General features: G+C 46.5%; 1 pseudogene; it reads left to right on the top strand.

The window, feature by feature from the left end:
* The first annotated feature begins 5941 nt into the window (after positions 1-5941).
* Positions 5942-7234, top strand: LOC130886894 (perilipin-2-like; annotated as a pseudogene).
* Positions 7235-7800: the final 566 nt, after the last annotated feature.

Below are 7800 nucleotides of genomic sequence, written 5' to 3'. Positions count from 1 at the left end.
CCAGGCCTTAGCTTGGCTTGTTTCTAGCTAGCTTCCCTTAACTTAAATTAGCCTGTTTATCTTTTGCCTTAGGGCTTTTACCTTTCTTTGTTTCTGGGCATCTTTTCTCTCCTTCTTACTCCATGGCTTGCTGTGTAGCTGGGTGACTGGCTCCTGACGTCCTCCTCTCCTCCTTTCTATCTTTGCTCCTTGATCTTTCTTCCCAGATTTCTCCTTCTATTTATTCTAGCCTGCTAGCCCCGCCTATCCTTTTCCTGCCTCACTATTGGCCATTCAGCTTTTAGTAGACCAATTAGGTGTTTTAGACAGGCAAAGTAACACAGCTTCACAGAGTTAGACAAATGCAATGTAAACGAATGCAACACAACTTTGCATCATTAAAACAAATGTTCCACAGTTTAAACAAATGTAACCTATCTTAAAATAATATTCCACAACAGTGCATGGACACATAGGTCCCACCATGTGAAAAGGCAGAAAGAGAGGACACCTCTAGCACCAACTGGCAATTATAGCACTCTGCCCTGACCTGAGCTAGAGAGAGTTGGTGAGTCCAGCCCTGTACCCGGGAAGGCTGAGTGTGCTGCCCCATGCTCAGAGGCTTTGCCCTCATCACAGTGAAGGGAGGAATGGGTGCCTGCTTGGCACGTGAAGCCTGATGTGAGGCACAAGGCCACTTTAAAGATGTTTGGGATGGCTGTAAGTGCAGGCTTATACTTCCAGATGTTTGGAGAATTCACAATTCAAGCTGCCTGAGCTACAGAGTGAGTTCAAGGACAATGTAACTTAAGGATATGTTTACTCAAGATTAAAAAAATTAGCTAAATTAAAGTTAGGGGATATAATTCAGTGATTGAACTTGTCTAGCTATGTCCAAGGTCCTACATTCTTTTTATGCCAACTCAGTATGTAAGAATTTCCCTTTTTGTTTTCTTGGGGGAAGGGGTGCCAGATGGATATCAGCTAAGGGCCCCATGCATTCTAGGCGAAGGCTTCCTCTGAGTTACATCTGAAGTCTTTCATTCACTTTCACTTTTTATTTTGAGATAGACGATCCCTAAGTTACACGTGCTGGCCGTGAACTCTCTCTGTAGCTCCAGAGAGATCTCAGGAATGTTCTCTCCTTTCTGTGAATTAAAAAGCTTGTTGAACACAGCCATTTGTATATTCATTAGTTTAACCACTATTTACTTCAGGCCCTCTGAGGACAAATCCCCGAAGTGCTTTCTGAAGAGTGTAATAATAATTGTTTCATTATGTCAAAGGCAGTTGTCCAGTCCTTTCTTGTATTAGTGTGGATTTTATTTCATGGAAGTCGGTGGATGTCTGCCAAGCAGCACAGACATCTCTGTAGGTCACAGGCCTTTTTGCAGCAGTTCGTGAGGAGACACTCACTTCTCCATTTCACAGGCGAGAAAAACAAGGTTCAGAGTCACAAAACTGGCCAAAGCTTAAGCCAGGAAGGAAGCTCAAGTTATTCTGATTTTAGAGTGCATGCTTTCTTTCTTTACTTGCATAGGAAACAGCTGAGAGAGAGAAGAGAGAGAGAGAGACAGAGAGAGACACAGAGAGAAAGACAGAGAGAGAGACAGAGACAGAGACACAGAGAGACAGAGACAGAGAGAGAGACAGAGAGACTATGCCACAGTTGAGGGCCTTTCTGTTCAGTATGGAAAGTCAAAGACTCTTCATAAACATCGCTTACTTTAACTTAGGCCTGGAGTGTTCAGATGGGCATGTCATCATTTACCACTCGCTTTCCCAGATATTTGAGAGAGTCCTGGTTACAGCTGGGCCCTGTGGACCTTCACTGTTTACCACAGTCCTACTCAGGAGTTGCTGGGGAGTTAGTTCAGTCCAGGCCTGGCAGGGAGGGTGGGGACAGCTAAGGCTACAGGATGTGTGCGCAATGGGAGCTGGCGGTTCCTCTTGACGCGGCCTGGCTGCTTTGTGTCTTTGGGAGATGAGGTTTCCTGAGGCTCAAGGCTGCTCTCCTTTCAAGTCTATCTAATCTCTAGCTGGATGGCGGCTTGGATGTATGTTAGTGAACAAGCAGATGCGGGTTTTTTGATGGATTAAGAAGAAACCCTCTGTTTCCCTGAATTTACATAGAATGTTGTTTTGTATCCACCCACATGCAGGTCATGGAATTCTATGAGCTCAGTTTACTGGAAACACGATTCTTTCTGTTTAACTACAGGCTGATGTTGCTAATGGCCATTTACAAAGTACTTTAACAGGTGTCTCCTTGTTGCTTATTTCAGCAAATTCTGGGGTAGATAATTTTCTTCCTTTTCCTGTTAAGGGACCCGAGGCTCACAGGGTTTATGATGACTTGCCCAGAACCATGGATTCCCACAGTGGTAGAGGCATGGGAAGGACATTTCGCTGAATGAAAAGGGTTGCAAAGGCTGAGGTCCTTTGGCCATGCTACAGCTAAGCTGCCTCCTCCATAACGTAATCCTATGGAAACTTGAAGATGCCAGGCTCCCAATTCACAGCTCCTTTTCACTGAAAGGCTCATGTGCCTTTCTACTCTTCCCAGATATCGACTGGGAGTCAGAGCCCCCTATGGAAGGCTCCCTCTAAATCTCTTCTCCCTAGGACAGCATTCAAGAACTGCAGCTGGCCATGGCCGAGCTCTGCTGTTGAATGGGCTCAGTGGGCAGTGGCTGTGCTCTGGGCAGACCTGTCAGATCCCCTTTATGTGTCAATGTGTTTGGTGCGATTTGCTTTTTAAGCACTGGTGGGTGTTTCCTATGGGTGCGGTGCCAACTGGTAGATGTGAAGATACTTCTGCTTAGAAAACTCCAAGATACTGGGCGGCAGTGGCACAGACCTTTAATCCCGGCACTTGGGAGGTAGAGACAGGCAGATCTCTGTGAGCTCGAGGCCAGTCTGGTCTACAAGAGCTAGTTCCAGGACATCTCTTTTATACAGAGAAACCCTGTCTTGTAAAACCAAAACAAAGAGAAAGCTCTGAGGTGCAGTTTGCCCCCGGCCTCCCTCCCCAACACCACAAGATTGGGGTGTCACTTCCTTGGTGCTTTTCCTGACATCTTATACTTTGACTCTCTGACCTTTCTTACTTCCTTATCAGAGACCCTGGGAGGACTTCCTCAGGAAGTCAATCCACAGGAGACATCAACCCCAATTCAATTTTAGGGAAGCTGACTTTGGAGAAAGGGTATTAAAGGAAGGGCGCTAGAGATAGCTCCCCAAGTCTACCGGCCACCCTACTTCAATATTCATTTTCATGTCTCCAACTGAGTGGTTGCAATGTTTATTAGTCAACTGTGCTTAGGTTATTCAAATCTTTGAACTTTGTCCATATCTAAAATAAGACAGAGAATTCTAGCACCTGGAAGGTGAAGACCAGAGGAGCATGAGTTCTAGGGCGGCCAGGGCTAAATAGTAAGAAGGAGAGGAGGTGAGGGTGGGAGGGAGAAAGAGATAGGAGCACAGCCACTTCTTAGAACAATGGTAAGCATTTAATCAGATGAGGTGGTAAAGCAATTAATCTAACAGCCACGGTCATTATTTAGATATTATTACCTATGTTGCTTGCAATATTTTGCTTGGTAATTTCTCTCTTAGCATTCTGGAAAACATTGTTAGCAGAATGAGTCAAAGTCACAGAGTAATTCCACAGCAGTGCAACCTTGTATCTCTGTAAATTTCATGGACTTAGAGACAAAAGCCGTTTATGGCCGTGTAATCCAAATATCTCCGGATTTAGCAGCTGCTGACTGCAAATGCAGTCACATCATATTAAACTCGAATGTCAATAGTAGCCAACAAAGCCCCAGTTGACGGGCTTCTCGTTGACTCAAGGAAGCACAGACTTTCACCGCACCCCTCTAAAGGGTACTTACACCATCGACAGTTACTCCTCACCACTACCTGCTGCGCCCAGATTTGTAGCCTAACCTCTTTGCTCTTCTTTGCTGACCCTCGTCTGCCAGACTGCTCCTACATCCCTTCTGTTGGAGCACTACTGTTGAGGTGGATATTTCCATACCTAGTGTCTTTATAACAAATGGGACAGCACCACTGGTTAAGGCTTAAGAGATCCTCTTTGCTGCTTTTGTGAAAACAGAGGATATTTCTTTTTTATTCTTTTGCATCCATCTGAGATAGTTCCACTAGGTTGCTTGAGCTGTCAGTAGTTGCTGACAAGAGTTCTTAACTGTCAGGTACCAGAGCAAGGACTCCGATGAGGCCAGGTTCAATAATTCAGCAGACTGTGTGGTGCTAAAACCCTTTCCCCATGGCCTTTGTTCTGGATGCATAAGTCTTCATAAAACTCGAAAGCCACTGGCCTTCTGCTGAATCAGGACTTGCTCCGTTGTGCTTCAATGTCAGGGAGAGTGATAGCCACCATGTCTCATAGCTACCAAAGGAAGTATCTCTCTGTGTGTGTATAGACGCAGGAAAGGTAAAAAGGGCCCATGCTGGCTTTATCAGATCTAGAATTTTCAGGCTGTTTCAATCAGTGCACCCTTTGCTGTCAGGCTCCTTGAGGGTCAGGAGCTCCGCCACCTGCTACCACTCTGTAGCAATAAACACCCCTCCCCCTCAAATCAAGCCCTGTTGCTGCATCTTATGACCAAGATAAAGCAATTCCTATCTCAACCGCGAGTGACTGCGGCAGCTACAGCCTGGAAGGAAGGAGCATAATTTCTCCCTGGATTAAGTAGCCTTTTATTTAGCAGAGATGATGCCCCCAGGCCATGATTTGGAAGGCACAATGAAACAGCAATAGCCAAACCAATCAACATAAAAAGTAAGTGAGGACTTTCTGGATGAGAAGGTAAAGGAAGCGAGAGTGAGAAGCAGGAAAATCAGCCACACAGTGGAAGGCTGCCAGTCCCTGGGAGCAGCACACGTTAGACACCTGCCTAGGTCGTTCAAAGACAAGGGATGCTATGTCCTGCTCAGGGGCTAACTGCAGGTGAAAGGTAACGGCCTGCTGTGGAAGTGTTCTGAGGAGAGTAAGGGAGAGTCTCTCTTCTAAACGTGAGGAACAGAATGGGGAACACGTTGAGGAGCAGTGGGGTGGGTTGCTGACTTTTGGGGATTTGCAGAAATATTGGGAGGAGACTGCCAGCTAATTCTATGTAATTCTCTCAGGATGAGCTGAGCTTAGCTGATAGTGGAATGACGGTTTCCTTCTGCGTGCACCGCTTTTGCCCACCTCTGCGGTGTGAGGCTAAGTTTGAATCAGGGCGCTTTTAGTTTTATTTGTGCTGTCATCCCCCACCCGTGATGTTCCTCAGATCCACGCAAATCTTTGCAGGCAGTGAACAAGAGGGAGGAACGGTGTGTGCAATTGACATGGTGAACCTACTGATCCTGGATAAAAATTTCAGATAGGTACCCAGCCAGGGAAAGTTCCGCAGATAGCCCAGCGTTTGGGAATCAGAGGCGGGGGAAAAAAAGTGGGGGAGGGAAAGAAAGGGAGATGGAGGCCGGAAGACGTGGGAACTTTGTTCCAGCTTGCTGTGGTGGCAAACATCTGTAATAACAGCACTCAGGAAGCTGAGGCAGGAAGACCTTGAATTCCAGCTCAGCCTGGGGCACCGTAATGTGACCCTGGTACAAACTGACAAACAGACAGACAAACAAAATGTTAAGTTGTCAAGTGATCTTTTTTCAGCAGGTATAGCTTATAGATTCTCAACACTCCAAAGGTGATTTAAAACCAAATCTCCTCCTCCCCAGTTAAGATCCAACACAGATGGGGCATTGTAAGCATACACATAACATTTTAAAATTGTTAAATGCAGTCTTTACTTGGCAAGTCCAGTTCATAGAATGTCAACACTCCAAAGTTAACTTAAAATCAGATATTATCGGTGCTGCGGGCTGGACCTTGTGGACTTGATTTTGTTCTGCTCTTCAGGCTGTTATAGGTTTCTTTTTTCTCCAGGAGGAAAAAATGGCTTCAGTTGCAATTGATCCACAACCGAGTGTGGTGACCAGGGTGGCCAACATGCCCTTGGTGAGCTCAACCTATGACCTGGTATTCTCCGCTTATATCAGTACAAAGGACCAGCATCCATATTTGAGATCCGTGTGCAAGATGGCAGAGAAGGGTGTGAAGACCGTGACCTCTGTGGCTGTGACAAGTGCACTGCCCATCAAAGCTGGAGCCACAAATTGCTGTTGCCAATACCTATGCCCGCAAGGGGCTAGACAGGACTGAAGAAAGACTGTCTATTCTGAATCAGCCTAGAGCTGAGATTGTTGCCCATGCCAAAGGTGCTGTAACTGGGGCAAAAGATGCAGTGACGACTACTGTGGCCGGGACCAGAGATTCTGTAGCCAGTACTATTACAGGGTGGTGGATAAGATTGAAGGATCAATGACTGGCAGCGTGGAGAGGACCAAGTCTGTAGTCAATGGCGGCATCAACACAGTTTGGGGGAGTCAGATGGTGCAACGTGTGAGCAGCGGGGTAGAAAATGCACTTGCCAAGTCAGAGCTCCTGGTAGACCAGTACTGCCCTCTCACTCTGGAAGAGCTAGAGACAGAAGCAAAAAAGGTGGACAGATTTTATATGGTTCAGAAGCCAAGTTACTATGTAAGATTGGGGTCCCTGTCCACCAAGCTCCGCTCCCAGGCCTATATCAGCAGGCTCTCAGCAGGGTTAAAGATGCCAAACAGAAATTCGGAAGATCATGTCTCAGCTTCATTCCACTGTTCATCTGATTGAATTCGCCAAGAAAAACATGCACAGTGCCAAGCAGAAAATCCAGGGCGCCCAGGATAAGCTCTGTGTCTCGTGGTGGCATGGAAGAGAAGCATTGGCTACCATGACACTGACGAGTCCCACTGTGCTGAGCACGTGGAGTCATGCACTCTGCCTATTGCCTGCAACCTGACTCAGCAGCTCCAAACTACATGCCAGACTCTCCCGCCCAACGTCCAAGGGGCACCACAGAATGTCCAAGATCAGGCCAACCACTTGGGGGTGATGGCAGGTGACATCTACTCGGTGTTCTGCAATGCTGCTTCCTTTAAGGAAGTGTCTGACGGCTTCCTCGCTTCCAGTAAGGGGCAGCTGCAGAAAATGAAAGAATCCTTAGATGGTGTGATGGATTACCTCGTTAACAACACGCCTCTCAACTGGCTGGTAGGTCCCTTTTATCCTCAGTCTACCGAGTCTCAGAATGCAGAGGTGGACATGAACAGCCAGAAGGCCCGGGAGTCTGAGTTCAAAACTCACTGAACCTGTCCTTGTCACCAGTGCATGATGTTAGCCAGGTGATGCCTTTTGCTATTTTGAAATTAACCTAATAGATGACTTTAGATTGGAAAAGGAGCTAGCTCAAACAAAGGTCCTCATTATGGTCACTAGTGGCTGAATTAAGAGCTCTAAAGATGTTGGCATTGCCACATGACTCCCCACCTCCCTCCCGGCTGGCAGGTGGAACGTGTTAGGCACGTGAGAGCCCAGCCAGAACTTAAAAGCCCAGGTGTACTTCCACGTTCTTGTCTGTGGCCTTTGTGCTATTGGCTGTAAATATCTGTCTGTACTGAATAAAGATTCATTCATGAGGCTTAAAAAACAAACAAAAAATCAAATATTGTCTGCCTCTGTTAAGCCTCACATGCATAGACAGTGGGTGGAGTCTGGTTTCTTTCTCAGGCTTGGAACAGAGTAGGGAAAAAAGAGTTAAAATGGGACAGGAATTTCTTACTTGATTGGCATAGTCTTAGATGGGTTTGTGGTCTATGGGTCTGAGAGGTGTTTGGTGGAGGCCCCTCTATTAGGGCTACAGAGATTAGAAGGCT

This window comes from Chionomys nivalis, chromosome 14, assembly GCF_950005125.1.
Source record: "Chionomys nivalis chromosome 14, mChiNiv1.1, whole genome shotgun sequence".
NCBI lineage: Eukaryota > Metazoa > Chordata > Mammalia > Rodentia > Cricetidae > Chionomys > Chionomys nivalis.
This window is presented reverse-complemented; position numbering and strand designations above follow the sequence as displayed.